This window comes from Camelus ferus, chromosome 14, assembly GCF_009834535.1.
Source record: "Camelus ferus isolate YT-003-E chromosome 14, BCGSAC_Cfer_1.0, whole genome shotgun sequence".
NCBI lineage: Eukaryota > Metazoa > Chordata > Mammalia > Artiodactyla > Camelidae > Camelus > Camelus ferus.
Genome location: NC_045709.1, coordinates 8544927 through 8564234, shown reverse-complemented (window position 1 = coordinate 8564234; position 19308 = coordinate 8544927). Strand labels below are relative to the sequence as shown.

The 19308-nt window shown below is 40.3% G+C and overlaps 1 long non-coding RNA gene across 1 annotated transcript in view; it reads left to right on the top strand.

The window, feature by feature from the left end:
- LOC116668531 overlaps window positions 1-4395 on the top strand; it is a 40666-nt gene extending 36271 nt beyond the window's left edge. Inside the window, exons 2-3 of the long non-coding RNA XR_004325655.1 lie at window positions 3488-3596; window positions 4179-4395. This is a non-coding gene — a long non-coding RNA (uncharacterized LOC116668531). The remainder of the gene's footprint in view (window positions 1-3487; window positions 3597-4178) is intronic.
- Window positions 4396-19308: the final 14913 nt, after the last annotated feature.

Genomic DNA, 19308 nt, shown 5'->3' with positions numbered 1-19308 from the left:
CAACCCTGGAGGCCACCCGGCAACAGCCTTCAAAGTTCTCAAAGAAAATGATTCCCAATTTAGAATCCTATATGTGCCCAGCCTAAACTATCTATCAAATGCCAGGGTAGATTAAAACCATTTCAGACATACAAATTTTCAAAAATTCATATCCTATACCTCTGCCTCAGGAAGTCCCCAGAACACGTGTCAATGAGGAACAAATAGAGAGATGACGGAGTCCACCCAGGAGGGACGCGTCCCTGGGATGCTGGAGAAGGGAGGTCCCAAGGTGAGAGCTCTATCTCAGGTCCAGGCTGCAGCATGTTAGAAAGCTTCGGGGAGAGATTTTTTGAGAGACTGGTGAGATTATTAGAATACCTGAATTCTGAATTAGATTCTGAAAGACTTGACAGCAGACATAGACAAATGGCAAACATAAATACGCAGAAGATGAAGCTAATGGAAAACAACAGCTCCAGAGACAAAAAAAAAACCCCAAAAAACAAAAAAACGAAACAGTGTGCAGGAAAGGAAGAGTTATCCTAATTTGCTATAGTTCATCTGTGAGTAGTTTCCGTGGTCACAGTAGCGCACACACTGAGTATTCACATCACCAAGATTATAGTGCAATGCGAGCCCATGTTGGACGAGTGGGAGGTGGGGAAACACGAACGTGTGTGGTGGCGGCAGCAGGAGGAAAGACACCAAATCCTTATCTTCTATCCTGGGGACAAATCAGACAATGGCCAACAATGAGAAAGCAAGGAAAAGTATTTCAAGTATGCTCATTTAGAGACTTGGAGGTAAATACCGAAAGAACTATCCAGAAAAGGTCAAAGTGTGGAAAGTGGTAAGGAGGCACTGTTTTTCATTGCAAGCCTTATAGAACTATTTGCATGTTAGATTATATGCATGTCTGACTCTCGGTGGGGGGAAAGTCCAGAAAATCAAAAAATATCTATTAATACATTCTTCAGGAAAAACCTAAGTAAATCTTTCCTCTCAGGATTTGAATTCCCCCAGCCTTGCTGGCTAGAGGCCCTCACTGCTTGCTCCTCCTTTTGGAATCCTCCCCAAAACATTCTGTGGCCTCACACCCATGCTTGCAGTCCTGAATCTGTGATTCCCCGTGATCGCTAGTCAGGACTCCTGAAGCTGAGACATGTGGGCCGCTTTCATTTTTTTGAGCGCTCCCAGCACATTAAAAAAGGAACAGTCGCAAAAATGAGATTATAAAACTATGGTGAGCTTTACATTAACAAATGAATACCTTTATCAGATACCAAACTGATGTCAGAATTGGAAATGTCAGGGTCTCTGAATGAGAGGCCCAGGCCGAGTGGCCTTCCGGCACCCCCAGCTCCCCCAACTCCGTGATGAGCTTGACTTCAGGAGCCTTCTCTAATTTGAGAGTCTGCCCCCTGCCCTGCCCGTTATTGTGCTATTTCCTTCCCGTCTACAAAATGTGTATTATTCTGCCTTCACTGAACTTCATTCCCTTCCTAGCAACTCCTCTGGCACTTCCTCACCCTGCTGTCACCTGTCCTTGGAATCAATATGCTCTCCATCCTCACAACCCTCATTAATTAATTAAAATGCCCTCCTCTGCCTGTTTTCCATGTTGGTACCGCATTCACATTTAATGATCATGCTCACCATTTCATTATCCAGGTCATTGATGAAATGTTGCATCACCAGGCCTAGTCTCTGTGGACACCACACTGTTATGCCCTCTCAGGTTAATAACAATCCACTGTACTCATTCTCCAGGCATGCAGCCACTCATAATTATGTGGTTTAGAATTTAAATTTTAGACCAGTGGTTTGCAAACTTGGCTGCATACTTAGAGACACCGAGGGAGATTTAAAAAATATGGATTCTGGATCTTCCCAACAATCCTATCATACTATGTTAAAAACTTGGCCCAGTTAGTGAGCCTGGTTATCTTAGATATAGAATCTTCTTTGTCTCTTCAAAGAGGAGAAAAGTAAAATATTAGAGATGGCTCTCAGGGCCCTGAGATAGAAAGACGTGGCAAGCTGTCAGACTTTAAGTTCTGGCTTTCCTTTTCTTTCATTCAAAACAGAAAAAATTTTAAGAACTTGGTCATGGACATTGTATTAGTTTCCTATTCTTGCTATAAAAAAAAAATTACCCCAGATTTAGTGGCTTAAGACAACACAAATTTATTATCTTACAGTTCTGGAGGTCGAAGTCTGACAAAGGTCTTCCTGGGCTAACATCAGGGAGTCAGCCAGGCTGTGATCCCTTCCGGCTCCTTTTCATGGCTCTTCCAGCTTCTAGGGGCCACCCACATTCTTTGGCTTGTGGCCCCATTTCTCCAGCCATGAGGAGTCCTTCTCACACAGCTCCTCTCTGGCTCTCTCCTGCCTCCCTCTTCCATTTTTAGGAACCCTTGTGATGACATTGGGCCCAGCCAGATAATCAGGATAATCTCCCCATCTCAAGGTCAGCTGATTAGCAGCCATCAATTTTTGCATGTAACCTGACCTATCCAGTTTCAGGGAGTAGGACGTAGACATCATTGTGGGTGGAGGCATGCACCTTCTTCTTATCTTGTTACCACAGGGACATATTCAGTTTTCCCCTAATAATTTTTAGGTAACATAGAAGTGGATATAGAACTTCATTCTTGGAATTCTAGATAAAGTTCACAGCCCCTTTGGCACAGTCACACCCCCTGCCTCATACCTAGAGGTCCTCTCCAGGAGCCGAGGGACCTATTGTGACCGGGGTCTGCCTCCACACCGGGCTGCACAGCAGTTGCCCACCCTTTGGTTCAGGAGACCACTTTGTTAGCCCAGTGTGCCCCCACCCCCTTCACCATCGTGGGATCACTGTGTTCATCATAAGCTGGAAATCTCTTTCCCGTGGGCACTGGGTGAGGGAGGGCCTGGGACGGGAGTGGCATGATCTTCTCTGTGTTAACCTCCATCTGCTCTCAATCTCCAAGGCTGCACAAAAGAGTCTAAGCCATGAGCCCCCATCAGGGATACCCCAAGCCTTCCTCTGTTTCCCATTGATTCAGAAGCTCAAGAGGTGGGACCCAGGAATCTGTGTTCTCTAACACTCCCAGTTTAATTCTGTGTATAGTCAAGTTTGGGAACTTTCAGTTTAGAGCATTTTTTTTTTTTAGTTTAATGGATATTACTGTAAAGATTAAAATTTAAATTGTGCTCAAATCAATATGTATTAGTAGCATCTTTTTTTTAAATGTCAGATAAATATTTATATTATATTACATATATAATATATACATACTACTCTCTGATAGAAGGAAATCAGATTAAAAGAATGCTCTACTTAAAATCAATGGATTAAAACCAGATTTCCAAAAATAGCAACAGTAATAATGATTAGGGGATAATGATTCACCTTACAAAAGGCATTCGCTGTATTATTTCCTTTTAACAACAAATCCCCCTAGGCCTCTTTAAGTGTCAGTTGATTTACAAAATTTCTGTTTGATATATTGCTTTTCAGGACCTGAGTCCTGAAGGAGCTGGACTTTCAGTTTGTAGGATGTGATTGGTCTGTAGGTCTGTTGTCCAAGTCTTCTTCCCGTGGTGTCCCAGCTGCTGGTCTCTCACAGGTGAGCTATCTCGGCTTGTTTCTATGGCCCACCTCGCCCCACCTCCAGCCTCAGCCCCATGCTCATCCCTGGGATGATCCTGAGGTCACAGGAGTTTCAGGATCCCCAGCTCAGCACTGAAAACAAGCATCAAGTAGTCCCTCTGAGGTCCTCCCTTCTGATAACTGGGCTCTCAGTTTTCTTCCCCACGTTCTGGGCTACAGTTCGAGCTTCCCTTGGGGTTTCTGACCACCTTGGAGCCTTCTTCCTGCTGCCCTCAATGGCAGGCTCTGAGATGTTTACCTTGAAGCCTTAGCCATGGGCAGACCCTGAGCTTGTCCCTGACAAGACAGGCCCAGACTCACCCACTGGTGGCGCAGGACTGGCCTTGTTCTCCCATGTCGGGGATGCTGTGATGGCCCGGCCAGTCTAATACCCTCATTATGGACTCTTGGGAACGCCCACAACTCTGCTGCGAGCCAGCGCATAGCCCCGCGCCTGGGGTTTGTGCATTTGGGCTCCTTTGCAGCCTCGTGCTGACCCCAGTCTGCTGGGCTGGACCCTTAATTCCCTGTTCATTTTTGTGCTTCTTCTCCCTCAAAGATTAGAGCCTGTTCTCCATATCCTCGGCTGCCCACTGACATCCTGCTTCACACCAAACAGCCGCTCTGGATGCATCTTAATGTGAGCACTTCCCCTCCTCCCCTCTGAGAAGGGAGCCTGGCAGCTCTCCACTTTGGCGCAGAGTGAGCCTCAGGCTCCAGCACCCTCGCAGTGCAGTCCTTTGCTCTGCTGTCCATCCTTCATGAGACCTGCCCTGAGACAGGTGAGCTTCCATCTGGCCCCGAGGTGTCATGTGGCTGAGTCTCAATTCTGCTTCGGAATAAATGTAAGACCCTAGACAGTTTGCTTAACTTGTTTGATCCGTGATAGATTTGATAGGTTACTTACCATCTAAATGATCTGATCTGCTTCATAAGCTAGATGTGGAATAAAGTATGTGAAATGCCTTTTGGGTGGTGTATGGTAGGGTGCTATGACCTTTTTTTTTTTTACTTGTTCCCCAGTGACTAGTGGTCCTGAGTGACTCAGAGCCACACACATATCATGGCCAAACAGGTCCAGAAAGTCTTATTTGGGTTAAGTACCTCATCTCTACTCCCTCAGAAGTCAAGAAAGGCCTGAGCCATTTGCGACCTTTGAGGCCCTTAGTGTATTAAATAAATATTAAAAGAATGAAAAAACAAGACAGACCAAAAGAAAATATTTGCAAAATACATATCTGATAAAGGACTGTGTCCAAAATATACCAAAAAAAAAAAACAACCCAAAAAACAAAAACTTCTTAAAACTCAAAATAAAAACCAAACAACCCGATTAAAAAGTAGGCAAAAGATCTGAACAGACATCTCATCAAAGAAGATATAAAGATGGCAGACACTCATATGAAAAGAGGCTTAACATCATATGTTAGTAGGAAATTGCAAACTGAAGCAATATATGCCATTATTTACCTATTAGAATGGCCAAAATCCAAAACACTGGCAATACCAAATGCTGGTGAGGATGTAGAGCAACAGGAACTCTCATTCATTGCTGGTCAGAATACAAAATGGTACAGTCACTCTGGAAGACAATCTGGTAGTTAATTACAAAACAGCATACTCACTCCTTGATTTTACCCAAATGAATTGAAAACTTACGTTCATGCAAAAACCTGCACATGGATATTTGTAGCAGCTTTGTTCATAACTGCCAAAACTTGGAAGCAACCAAGGTATCCTTCACTCGATGAATGGATAGATAAATTGTCGTCTATCCAGACAATGTCATATTATCCAGTGATAAAAAAAATGAGCCATCATCAAGTCATGAAAAGACATGGAGGAACATTAAATGCATATTGCTAAATGAAAGAAGCCAATCTCAAAGTCTACACACTGTATGATTTCAACTCTATGACATTCTGGAAAAGGGAAAACTATGGTGACAGTAAATAGATCAGTGGTTGCCCAGAGTCCAAGGGGATAGGCAAGGGGGGGAATAGGCAAAACACGGGATTTTTAGAGCAAGAGAACTAGTCTGTATGATACTATAATGGTGGATATATGACTTTTGTGCACTTATCAAAACCCATAGATCTGTGCAACATGAAGAGTAAACCTAGGGAGAGGGTATAGCTCAGTAGTAGGGTGTGTGCCTAGCATGCGCAAGGTCCTGGGTTCAATGCCCAGTACCTCCACTAAAAATAAATATATAAAAACCTAATTATCCCTCCCCCCAAAGAATTTTTTTTAAAAAGTGAACCTTAATGTAAATTACAGACTTTAGTTAATAATCATGTATCAATATTGGTTCATCAATTGTAATAAATACACCACACTAACACAAAATGTTAATAAAACATGTGTGAGAGTGGGGGAGGGGAGGATATAGGAACTCCGAGCCATCTACTCAATTTTTCTGTAAATCTAAAACTGTTCTAAAAAGTAAAGTCTATTAATTAAATAAAAATAAATACTAAAACAGGGTTCATTTTAAATGTGGTATATTTAAAATATCTCCATTTTAAAACTCAGTGATTTTGAAACAAGGAAAAATATAGTGCAATATAATCATGCTGCTCATAAGGTCATGGTAGGATTATAAATATCTTAATTCATAATGCATGACAGATGAATGGTCTGGTAATGAGAGGCATGTTCCAAGTTGTATGATGAGAGTTGTCTTCCTTAAATCCTCTGACTACATCTCTGTAATGTATAGGACACTGGCCAATAACCAGCCTGGAGCCCTTCAGGCATGTGAGGCCTGTTGAATGGAGCACCATGATGGGCCCTTCTGGGCTTTAGCTTTGTTTTCCAAGCCCACCTCTGATTCCACCAGTTTTGCTCTTGAGCTCATGTTGGGTGGCTGCCTGCAGGTAGACATTTCTAGTGCTAACTGCTTACCCACCTAGACCTCTAAGCCTCACCTGCTGGTGATGCCCCATTTTTATCCTCTGCCCCACTGTGGAGCACCTAGGAGTCTGCCTGGGCCAGCCACAGTACTGAGCAACGACCATGACTCCAGCCATTGTGTTCTGCCTGCTAGACGGGGTTTCCTTTTTTATCTGGAGCACATTGGGTTAGTAGCTCCCAACAGAGAGGGTACTAGAGACTAAAAAAGAAGAAATGGTTTCATCATACACCAGGCCTTCCTGCAGGGTCACTTTGGCATCTAGCTGCCCCTGCCCTACTTCGTCTATTCCTGGGGGGTGGGCCTAGTTCCAAAACAGAAATGAACACACTTGCTGACTTCCCTTTCTTTTCACATTTTTTAAGTTTTTTCTGATTATGATAGTAGTAGGTACTCCTTTGAGAAAATTTACAAGTCACAGAAATGCAGGAAGAAGCACAGGAAAAAAAAAAATTCCCAAATGCTGTATTACCCAGAGATAACCACTAATGTCATTTTACTTGTGTTATTTTTTAAGCTCACTCCGTATTCACCCCTGAACCTCACACAACTGAATTTTGCCTCTTCCATTTTCCTAGAACTCCTCTCCCAAAGGTCAGTGTCTGTCAGAGGCAAACTTCCTGGTGCGCTCTATCTGTTCCTCCCTCCCGGGGATTCTGCTTTTGCAATCATTCCCCATTTCCTGCATTATCAGTTTCTCCTCTTCATTGGCTCACCCCTGTCAATCTGCAAACCTGCCTTAATATTGCTCATCTTAAACTCTTCCTTAACCCCACTACCTCTTCTCTGCTCCTCTTTGTTGTCAGACATCTCAGAAGGGATGTCTACCTTTGCCTTCTCCACTTTCTCACCTCCAGGTCTCCTCAATTTGCTCCAGTAGGGCTTGTCTTCATCACTCTACTGAAATGACTCTTACCAAGGTCATTCATGACTTCCATTTTGCTAAATCTAATGGCCAATTCTCTGTCTTCATCTTCCCATCCCAATAGTATTTGACATAGTTCTCCCCTCCTTCCTTCCAGAAATAAATTCTTCTCTTAGTCTCTGTTGACATACACTCTCCTGGTTTTCCACTTACTTCAGTTTTCCTTTGCTGGTCCCATCTTCTGTGTCTGACTTCTAAATGTTGTTTGATTTGGGCTTGATCTGAAGCTTTCTCATCCCTACAATTTCTACTTGGTAATCTCACAAATCCCATTGGTTTAAATACCATCTATATGATATTGACTCTCAAATCTAGATTTCCAGTTATAGCCCTTAGGATTAGTTTAGTTTGCATGTATCAGAAAAATTCCAAATAATAGTGGCTTAAACAAAACATGTTTGTTTTTATTTAATATATGAGAAATTTGAAGGAAAGCAAACTAGGACTTGTATGAGGTATGGTAGCTTGATAGTCATCAAAGACCCAGAAAACTCTTTATTTTATTTTCCTAACCCTTGGCTTCCATCTTCAAGGGCACCTCATTATTTCAAGATGGCTGCTGGAGCTCCAGCTATATCATCCACGTTCTGGACTGCAGAGAGGAGAAAACAGGGAGGACAAACTGACCCGGATGAGTCTGTTCCCTTTAAGGAACCTTTCCAGTTTCTTCACAAAACTTCTGCTTACATCTCATTGTCCGGAACTTAATCAAATGGCCAAACCTAGCTGCAAGGAAGGCTGGGAACTGTAGTCTTTATTTCAGATAGCACTATACCTTGCTAAATATCAAGGTTTGGTTACCAAGGAAGAAGAGAAGAGTGAATATCAGGTAGGGAACTAGCAATTTCTGCCACACCAGCTCTGACCTTTGCCCTGAGATGTAGACTTACATATCTTGATGCCCATAATATATCCATTTGGATGTAAAATGGGCATTTCAAACTAAACCTGGACAGACCTCTTGATTCTTCCCATGCTCAAATCTACTCCTCCCCAACCTTTTCCATTCCAGTAAATGACCTCACCTCATTGCTCAGACTAAAAACCCAAAGTCATTAAAAAAAAAAAAAACTTTTGTTATGAAAACTCAAATATACTGAAAAGTAGAGCAAATAGTCTAATAAATACTCATAGATCCATCATCAGTCGTGCGTATTTCACCTATTTTTATGTGTGCTGTAGTATCATAAAGTGAGGTGCAGTCATTGTAACATTTAACTCAAAAATTTCACTTTCCATTTCTAAGACATAAAGGTATTTTTGTATATAATCATCATACTATTATCACTCTTATCAAAATAAATAATTCTTGACTCCTCTCTTTTTCTCATCCTCCATAGCCAATCAATCAGCAAGTGATGTCAACTCTCCAGCCACTCCCTGCTCTCTCCAATGCCACCCTATTCCAGCCACCATCATCCCTTACCTAGATTTCTGTTTTCCATTCTTCCCTCTGTCTTTTTCACACAGTACCAAACTGATCTTTTAAAAGCATAAACCATGCTATATCACTTTCTTGATTAAAACCCCCCAGAGATGTCCCTCTGTGATTAGAATAGAAGCCAGCCTTCTTTAAGATGTGCTTGATCTGACTCCTGCCCACCTTCCTAAGCTCTTCTTCCTCTCTCCCCTCATTCATGCCTGATTTTGTTTTTTAGACACCAGAGTCATTCCTGCCTGAAGCATTTCTCCCAGGTCTTTGTATGGCTGGTTCCTTCTTGTCACCACTCAGTCTTACATCAAACGTCACCTCCTCAGGGAAGCTTCCTCTGCCCGTCCTCCCTAGAACAGTGCCCACTTTTCTCTTCAGGCAATGCATAGTCTGTGCAGGCTGTTATCCTGTTTTATTTCATCTGTCCTTTATCATTATTTTAAGTTATATTATCTGTCTGTTTGTTTAGCTATTTAGGGCCTGTCTTCCTCTTAGAATGGAAGCTTCGTGAGAGAGCCTAGCACAGTACAAAATATCCACTCAATAAATAACACTGGAGAATAAGTCAATAAATTGATCTATGGATATTGACAGACTTTGTTTTAAATTTCAGCACCACGACTTACCAGATATGGTGGGCAAGCTACTGAATTTATCTGGACCTCAATTTCTTCAAAATGGCATTAGTAGTCCTATGTTACAGGACTACTGTAAAAATTAAGGGGGACAGTTATGTAGAGCACTTAGTATATAGCATTTGCTACATAGTAAGCACTCAGCATAACAGCTGCTATTATTATTATTACTACTATAAATGATTACATCTCTCTACTACATTTGTTCCTTGTGAACACTGTCTGCTTAAGCCTGTCTCCTTCTCTGGCCTTCTGGGTACCGTATACTTCTGGCTTTGCTCCTCCGGGGATGCCTCACAGCACCTGCCGCAGTACCACCCCCATCTGGAGACTCACTAATCATTCCTTCCATGCCGGGCACCATGTATTTCTTGTCCACAACTGACTGGATAAGGGACGGGTGCCAGATCCAAAAGCAGCATCTATTGGTTGGCTTGGGAGCTACTCAGGCTCGAGAGCTCTAACCAAATGTTCTCTATGATGGTTGATAACCAGTCAGATAAATTACATCATTTCTCCTGAGGAATGTGGACAGAGAGTGAGGGTGAAAGAGGAACACAAGAGAGAGAGGAGACTGTATCAGGAGCAGCAGAAGCAGAGAGGAACTTGGTAACGACAAGGACACCTGGGCTGGTTGATGAACACATAGCCTGGTCACAAGAGACGCCATGTCTTATTGCGACCGTTCAGACTCAACGAACCCTGCAGCTCTTTGGTAGTGTTTCCCAGCTTCCTGTGCTGCTTCACCATAACCTCAGGATCCAAGGTCGCTCGTCTGTTCCTTGCATGGCAAAAGAAGCTAACCAACATGCTCCCTGAGCAGTTTCACTAGGTCGATTCAACAACCATTTATTAGCATTTGCCGCTCACTCACTCCATAATTTGAGCACTGCTTTCTCTGCTGGTAATTCACCAGCTGAATCTCTATCCTGACCTGCTTCCGTGATACAATTTCTAACTTGTGAGGCCCTGTTGGCACCTCAAAAAACTACCATCCAAACAAACTCATGATTTCTCCCCTCTTTCTCTCTTTTCCTCCCTGTCACAAATACGTTCCTCCTCTTGGGTTTCCTGTCTCAGTAATGACGCCGCCTACTCCCAGTCCCTGTGAGGGGTGATCTTTGCCACATCTCTCTTTATCAGCTTCCACAGTGAGTCAGCATCTGCTGATGCATTTGTTCCCTTTGTTCTCCTTATAACAGCCTTTAAGACTGCCGGTGGCCTGGCCCTCCCTCATTGCCTCTCCTCCCTCACTGCTCTCCTTTGCTCACTCTGCTCCCAGCCACACTGACCTCCTTGCCATCCCTTGACCAGGCCACACAGCACCCTGCCCCAGGCCTTTTGCATTTGCTGTTCCTTTTGCCTGAAATGCTTTGCCTGAGCTCTATGCCTCATCTTCTTCACATCTTGGCTTAAATATTCTTGTGCCGCCTTCCTCATCACTTTATTTAAATTCTAAGAACTTGACAACTGACTCTCCTTAACTCCTTCTACTGTTTTATTTTCTTCATACCTGTCTAATATGCTGTATCATTCACTTATTGTTTTTATTTATTGTATCCTCTTCTCCCCACCTTGCAGTGTCCTCTGTAACATGTGTGCCCCACAGGGGCAGGAAATTTTATCCCTAAGGTTGTAGTGCCTGGCACATAGTAAACATTCGCTGAGTATGTGTTTAATGAATTAACTAATGACTCGATTTCTCCTTGACATCATTATTTTTCTTTTTAAATTATTTCAAGATACTTTATTCTGAAAACAGGTCACCACACTAAGCTTCTGGCCCATTCTGCCATTGTACAAGCTACAAATCCTTACTCAGCAGCCAAGGGGCACTCTTTACGAGCATATTTAAAGAGTCAATAAAATTCATATAAAACAAATGTTCAAAAAGTTTTCATAGCCTGCCATTCTTGCAGTCTTGCTCCTCTGCTACGTTATGGACATATGCTTCTGACCCACATGGAAAAATGACAAGTCTGGCCATTTGAAGCTGCCATCTGGCATGAGTTTTCCATAATAAGCTCTATGTCTTGGCCCTTCTCAGCCATGAAGGGCTTAGACTTGTCAGAGAGTCTTTCGATGTTCTCAGCTACCCTAACCGTTCTTTGTCCTTGCCACAAAAGGCAGTATCCTGGGCCTTCTGGAAAAGCAGAGTCCCATCTGGTTCCTTCAGGAATAGGTCAAGACTGAATCCTTTCAATCTCCATAATCTTTTTCTTTTATTTCTTGAAGACTTTGTCCTTCTTTCCTAATAAGTAAATATCACTGGAGGATGATTAATTTTTGTCTAAAGCCATGTTGTATTCTGCTTTTTTTTTAAGCAACTGCCATTATAAAAACAACACATGTACATTTCTATAAAAATCTTTAGATGTAGGGGAGGAAAATCACCCAAAGATAATCACCATTCCAATTTTGCCATTTCTTTCTATGAATATGTATTTCTTGCTTTTTTCCAGTTAAGTTTATAATATAACAACATGTCAATGTTAATACAAAATTCTTCATATATATAATTCTGAATAAGTATTTATTCTAATTTAAAATTAGGACAGTTCTTTCTTTTTCTTTTTATCATTCTCCTAAATTTGGATATGTATTCCCAATTTCTTGCATTAAACTAAAATTAAGATTAACCTCTTTGTGCATATGGTTTTTCCTGACTTTGGGATTATTGTCTCGGGGTTCCAGAGAGAAATTATTGGATCAAAGATTATGAATGATTATAGATCTCTACATATGTACAACCAAACTTCTTTTCAGAGGTGTTTTCCTGAAGCACCTTTGGATGCAAGGAATCACTCAGGCTACTGCAGTCATTGGGGAGTTTGTAGGTATGGCAGTTGTAGAAATACTCAGGGCTGGAACCCAAGCCATGAAGCCAAGCCTCATGTAATATCAAGGAACGAACAAGAACTAGCAGAACCATATAGGCTGATAATGAAAGTCATTCAGGATGCAGGGGAGCTCTAGGGACCAGCTTGTCACCTTGTCACCCAACAGCAGTTGCAGCCCAGGAAGCTCTGCCCTAGAGATCTACCATTAACAACTGATCTGTTTCATCATCTGTTCCCATTACCAGTTTATCAACTCCTTTCATATTTTCAACTTTTTCTCCATAGAAGCAATCTGATTGCCTCAGCTAATAGTTGTTTTGCCTATTTAGATTGAGTTTTTATTTCAGGCTACATCTTTGTTCACTTGGACAGATTATATTTCTCTGCTCTCAGTGAAGTGCCCATCTCTGTCTCAATCCTTTGTGAGTTTAGGGGAAACAAGAACATACCCCCTGCCCCCCACCCTGTGTTCAGTTTATGGTAATCTGCTCATAATTATTCAAAATGTTTAAACACCAATGGCCTGTTCCAGCCGATGTGCCATGGTGGAGTGTCCCTGCCAGGCACCATCCCTCGATGCGAGCCCAGCGGGCTCGGTGGTCAGTCTGCTCAGTACCACTTTACATGCCCATCCAAAAGGTGAGAGATCATGGCAACACAATTCGCAATAGCCAAAAGATGAAAACATCCCAAGTGTCCATCAACAGATGAAAGGATTAATCACAGTGTGGCATACCCATATAGTCAAATAGCATTCATCCATTAAAACAAATGAAATATTGATACAAGTTACAATGTGGATCCACCTTGAAGGCACTATGCTAAACGAAAGAAGCCAGAAACTGAAGATCACATACTGTGTGATTTCATTTATATGCAATATCTAGAATAAGTAAATCCATAGAGACAGAAAGCAGATTGTTGGTTGCTAGGGGCTGAGGGAGGAGAGAATGGTGAGCAACTGCTTTACAGATATAACTTTCTTTTTGGAGTGATGGAAATGTTTTGGAACTAAATAGAGGTTGTGATGGCACAGCATTGTGAACATACTAAATGCTACTAAATTGTTTACTTTGAAATGGTTAAATGAAATGGTTCACTTCGATGGTATGTGTTCCACTTGGGAAAAAAAAAAAAGATGCTCAGCAGTCTCATTTCTGGAAATACATCCAAAAGAATTGAAATCAGGTTCCCAAAGGGATATTGGCACACCCATGTTCATAGCAGCATTGTTCACAGTAACCAAGAGATAGAAGCAACCAGAATACTCATTGATGGAGGAATGGATAAACAAAATGTGGTACATACATACAATGAAATTCAGCCTTCAAGTGGAGGAAAATCCTATAACAAGCTGCAACATGGATGAACCTTGGGGACACTGGACTAAGTGGAATAAGACAGCCACAAAAAGAGAAGTACCAGCTGATTCCACCTACATGAGGTATCTAAAGTAGTTAAATTTATAGAAATAGAAAGTAGAATGGTGGTTACCAGGGGCTGCGGGGAAGGGAGAAATGAAAGCTTGTTGCTTAATGGATATAGAGTTTCAGTGTTGCGAGATGAAAAATTTCAAGATCTCTTGCACAATAACGTGCATAAGTCTTCTGCTGTACTTACACTTAACACTGCTGAACTACGCACTTCAAATGGTTAATTAAGATGGGATACTTTATCATGTGTTTTTTTATTCTATTTTTTTTAAAACAGTAGAAGGGTGCTATACACGTGCTAATGACAAGTAGGCACTGGCCTTCCTTTTTATTTTTGCCAATTTTATAGGCTAAATTGGTATCTAGTTGTTGTAAGGTCCATATCTTTTATTATCAGCAATGTTCATCCATTTGCTCAACAAAGATCAGATGCTGTGCTAGGTCCTGGCGATTTGGTGGTTCACAGGACAGCCCTGCCCTGGTGGAGTCCCTGGGAGAGGCAGTCCCTACGCCTTCCCACTTTTCATGAAGTGAATTAGAATGGCATCTGTGCTAAGCGCCACGAAGGGGCTCCATGAGTGTTTTATGATTTGTATGGGGGTCCTGGCCTTGTCTGGGAGATCTCCCTGAGCAAGTGAGATTTCCAGTGAGAGCTGAAGGGTGAGTAGGAGTTGGTTAGGTCATAGGAGTTAAGGTATGGGCAGGGATGGGTGAGGTAGGTGCTTGGGTAGTGGGGGAGGGAACATCAGTGTTTCAAGTTGAATTGGGAAGGAGATTTAAAGGATTTTCATCTTTAAAATGAGAGGTCAGTGAAGAGTGTGTATATTTGAGTTATAATCTGATTAGTCTTTAAAAAATGATCTCTCTATGTAGGCAGTGCAATGATGGGTAACTAAAGTGGGTGCAGGGAGGCCGCTTAGTGGGCACTGCACTGGTCTTAATGAGAGACAGTGGTGCCTTGGACTAGGGTAATGACAGTGACAATGGCGATGATACTTAGGAGATGCAATTGATACTACCTTGGAAAATATTGGATTTGGGGATGTAACAGAGGGTGAAGCAAATGATGACTTCCAAGTTTAATATTTTAATGCATTTTTTTTCATTTTTGGCTAGCTTATTCAATTCATTGCTCATTATTTATTAACTAGTTTCAAGAAGCTTCCTTTTGTATGAATGGGATATTAAAGATAATAAATCCCAAGTTTGTTTGCCTTTATTCTTTTGAAGTGCAGAAATTTAAAATTTTCATATAATTAAATATTTTCATTGGTGTTATGTTTTCTCATACTCTTACATTAAATTTACCCAAGTTATTTTCAAAATTCTTTTGATTGAAGGCTGACTATATAAACAGTGCTGAAATGAACAAGTATGAATTTAAGTTTGATGGCTAGGAGCACCTAAATTAGCTCTTCAAAAAGGTGTCAAAAGTAGTCTGGAAGCACCATGCCTCCCCTCCATCCATGAGTTGTGGCCAAAGTGAAAACCATTATCTTTAAATTTAACTTTTGGGTAATGAATATACATTTCATGTAAAGGTACATTGTGAACAATCTCATTCCCACCTCTGTATCCATTCCACTCAGCACTCCCTCCTTGCAATCACTTTTATTCATTTGCAGAACCTATTCATGCAAAAATGCAAATGTTAATATACGTTCCTATTCTTTCTGCTTACTTTTAAAATGAAAAGTATGCTGTACACATTGTTCTGCACCAAGATTTATTCACTGAAAAATATATCTTGTGGCCCTTTTCATAGCAGAATATAGAGTTTGCCCCCATTTTTAGAGCTGTGTAATATCCCGCTATATGGATGTACCCATTTATCTGTTCAACCTACTGAGTTCAACCTTTTTCTGTTGCAATTTAGGACTGAATTAACAGGTCAAGAACAACTCTAAGATAAATTCCCACATATGAGATTTTCTGGAGGCATTGGCTAATTACAAAAACTGCTTCTGGTTCTTTGGAGCCTGAAGATTATAATTTTGTGGGTTTTCATTAAGAAAAAGAATATAAAATTATCCGATTCAAAGTAGGTATGAAATGAATATTTATATAGATTATGAAAGGAAATCACAATTGACTACTAATTTTGAAAAGCTAAAATATCCATGAATATTCTGAAAAATAACATAATAGTTTTTACTAATTAACTACTTAAGGTACCTCTATAATGCTTGCTTTCTCTCTTTTTTTGGCTGCATACACCTTGATTACCTCTTCATGTGGCTACAATTTTGTAATGTCATCTTAAAGAGGCAAAGGAGAAAGATAATTCGGGCTCTCCTTTACCATGTTTGATTGAAATTTTTGAAATTATTTTTGACAGCTGGAATGCATAAAGCATTCAAATCTCACAAACATGCTTGCCATTTGTAGCACTGCAGTAGATTAGAGCCCTACAGCCCAGACATTCTGATCAATTCTATTTCATGTGATTCTCATTTAAAAAAAGATTGTAAGTATTTGGTACATTTATAACTGCTACATTGTCAAGTGTATCCTAACAGGTAAGAATATCCACTTTGACCAGGTATCTGTTAGAAACAAAACATTCTACTTATGGTTTTACATATCTAATGATTAAAATAATTTTCCACAGATTGCCTTCTGGCTCCATATATTTCAAGCCTTGCTTCTTTTCCACTACCTATATTCTGACAACCGGCCCCTTAAGACATGTTCATATTTCAGTGTGACCCTGGCCCTGTAACTTCTAGTCAGAATGGCAGGTGGCTGGGGAAGTGGGTGGCAGGAGTATTTGTGGAAACCATTCTTATACCAGGACATCAGGCAATAACCTGGCTATAATGGAAGTGACTGTATACCACACAAATATATCCTACTAAATCCAAAGTTAATGTATCCAAGTCAACTTCCCTCTAGCCTGGTCCCGAAAGTTCTTGATGCCATTTCAATGCCACGCTTCACAAGAGAAAGTGCAATGCAGAGGAAGTCTGAACGGAAAGAGAGCAGTGGTCTTCACCAATCGTCATTAAAATACCTTATTTTGCAAAGTTTTCAAAAACAACATAACATGTTGAAAAACCCCTGGGACTCTTCCCAGGGCTTAGAAAGGGGCCGGTGCAAGTGAGGGGTCCTGAAACATAGGCTTCACTAGTTCCAGGGTAAGTCTGCCCTGGGCTATGTGCATTTGTAATTTTGGTAGATATTTCCAAATTGCCCTCCAACTTACTCTTCTATCTACAGTGCAAAGACTTTCCTTCTCAAGGTCTTGACCACAGGGTGTGTTATCAAGTTAGTAGGTTTTTGCCAATCTGATGGGTAGGGCAAAACAACTTAATAGTTGTATTATGCATTTTTGAATTATGAGTTAAACTGAGCATCTTTTCTTAGGTTTAAGAGTCATGTGTGTTTCTTTTTCTGTGAACACTCAGTTCATTTTCTTTGCCTTTTTTTCCTACTGGGTTGTTGACCCTTTACTTCTTGATGGCTAGAAACTCATACTCTGGTAGATTTGCTTTTTACCTTGATAAGAATTGCAAATCTTTTTTTTTTAACCTGTTTGTTTTTAATCTTTAATTTTCTAAAAATGTGTATATATATTTTTAATTGAAGTATTATCAGTTACAATGTGTCAATTTCTGGTGTACAGCACACTGTTCCAGTCATGCATATACATACATATATTTGTTGTCATACTCTTTTTCATTAGTGGTAATTACAAGATACTGAATACACTTCCCTGGGCTATACAGAATAAATTTGTTTTTCATCTGTTTTTATATATAGTAGTTAATATTTGCAAATCTTGAACTCTCAAATTTACCTCTTCCCACCATTTCCCCCAGTAATCATGATTGTTTACTATGTCTGCAAGTCTGTTTCTGCTTTGTAGAGAAGTTCATTAGTGTCTTCTTTTTTCTTTTTTTAGATTCCACATGAGTGATACCATGTATTATTTTTCTTTCTCTTTCTGGCTTACTTCACTTAGAATGACAGTCTCCAGGTCCATCCATGTTGCTGTAAATGGCATTATTTTCTTCTTTTTTATAGTTGAGTAGTATTCCATTGTATAAATATACCACATCTTCTTTATCCAGTCATCTGTCAATGGACATTTAGGTTGCTTCCATGTCTTGACTATCGTAACTAGTGCTGCTATGAACATTGGGGTGCATGTATCTTTTCGAATTAGAGTTCCCTCTGGATATATACCCAGGAGTGGGATTGCTGGATCATATGGTAAGTCTGTTTTTAGTTTTTTGAGGAATCTCCATACTATTTTCCATAATGGCTGCACCAAACTACATTCCCACCAGCAGCATAGGAGGGTTCCCTTTTCTCCACACCCTCTCCAGCATTTATTGTTTGTGGACTTTGAATGATGGCCATTCTAACTGGTGTGAAGTGATACCTCCCTGTAGTTTTGATTTGCATTTCTCTGATAATTAGCAATATTGAGCATTTTACTGTGCACCTATTGGCTATTTGTATGGCTTTATTGGAGAATTGCTTGTTTAGGTCTTCTGTCCATTTTTGAATTGGATTATTTTCTTTTTGTTATTAAGTTGTGTGAGCTGTTTATATATTCTGGGAATTAAACATTTGTCTGTCTCATGATTTGCAAATATTTTCTCCCATTCCATAGGTTGTCATTTTGTTTTGCTTATGGTTTCTTTCACTGTGCAAAAGCTTATAAGTTTAATTAGGTCCTGTTTGTTTGTTTTTCCTTTTATTTCTATTGTCTGGGTAGACTGCCCTAGGAGAACACTATTAAGATTCATGTCAGAGAATGTTTTGTCTTTGTTTTCTTCTAGGAGGTTTATAGCATCTTTTCTTATGTTTAAATTGTTCAGCCACTTTGAGTTTGTTTTTGTGTGTGATGTGAGGGAATGTTCTAACTTCATTGATTTACATGCTGCTGCCCAGTTTTCCCAGTACCACTTGCTGAAGAGACTGTCTTTTTTCCATTGTATAATCTTGCCTCCTTTGTCAAAAATTATTTGACCATATGTCTGAAGGTTTATATCTGGGCTCTTTATTCTGTTCCATTGATCCATATGTCTGTTTTTGTGCCAGTATCACACTGTTTTGATTACTGTAGCTCTGTAGTATTGTCTGATGTGTGTATGTTTTTGTTGTGGTTTGTTTTGCAAGTCTGAAGTTTTAATTGTTACATTGTTTACTTTATCATAACATTCTCATTTTTCTTTATGATTTCTGGATTTTTAGTTGTAGTAGAAAGGTCTTTCCCACTTTAAGATTATAAAGAAATTCTTTCATCTCTTCTTCAAGTATAAAAATGATTTCATTTTTTATTTCTGAATCTTTAATTCATGGGAAGCTTTTTAAAATTGATGGTTCACATGAAGATTCAAGGTTCTGTAGAAGTTGGAATTCTATATATTAATTATGGTACTGTTCCTAAGCCTTACGTAAAAAAACTGTACTTCTAATTTATTAATATTAATAATAATTTAAAGCTTAAATATTAATTTGTTTCCTTCATTGACCTAATATTTATTGAACACCTATTA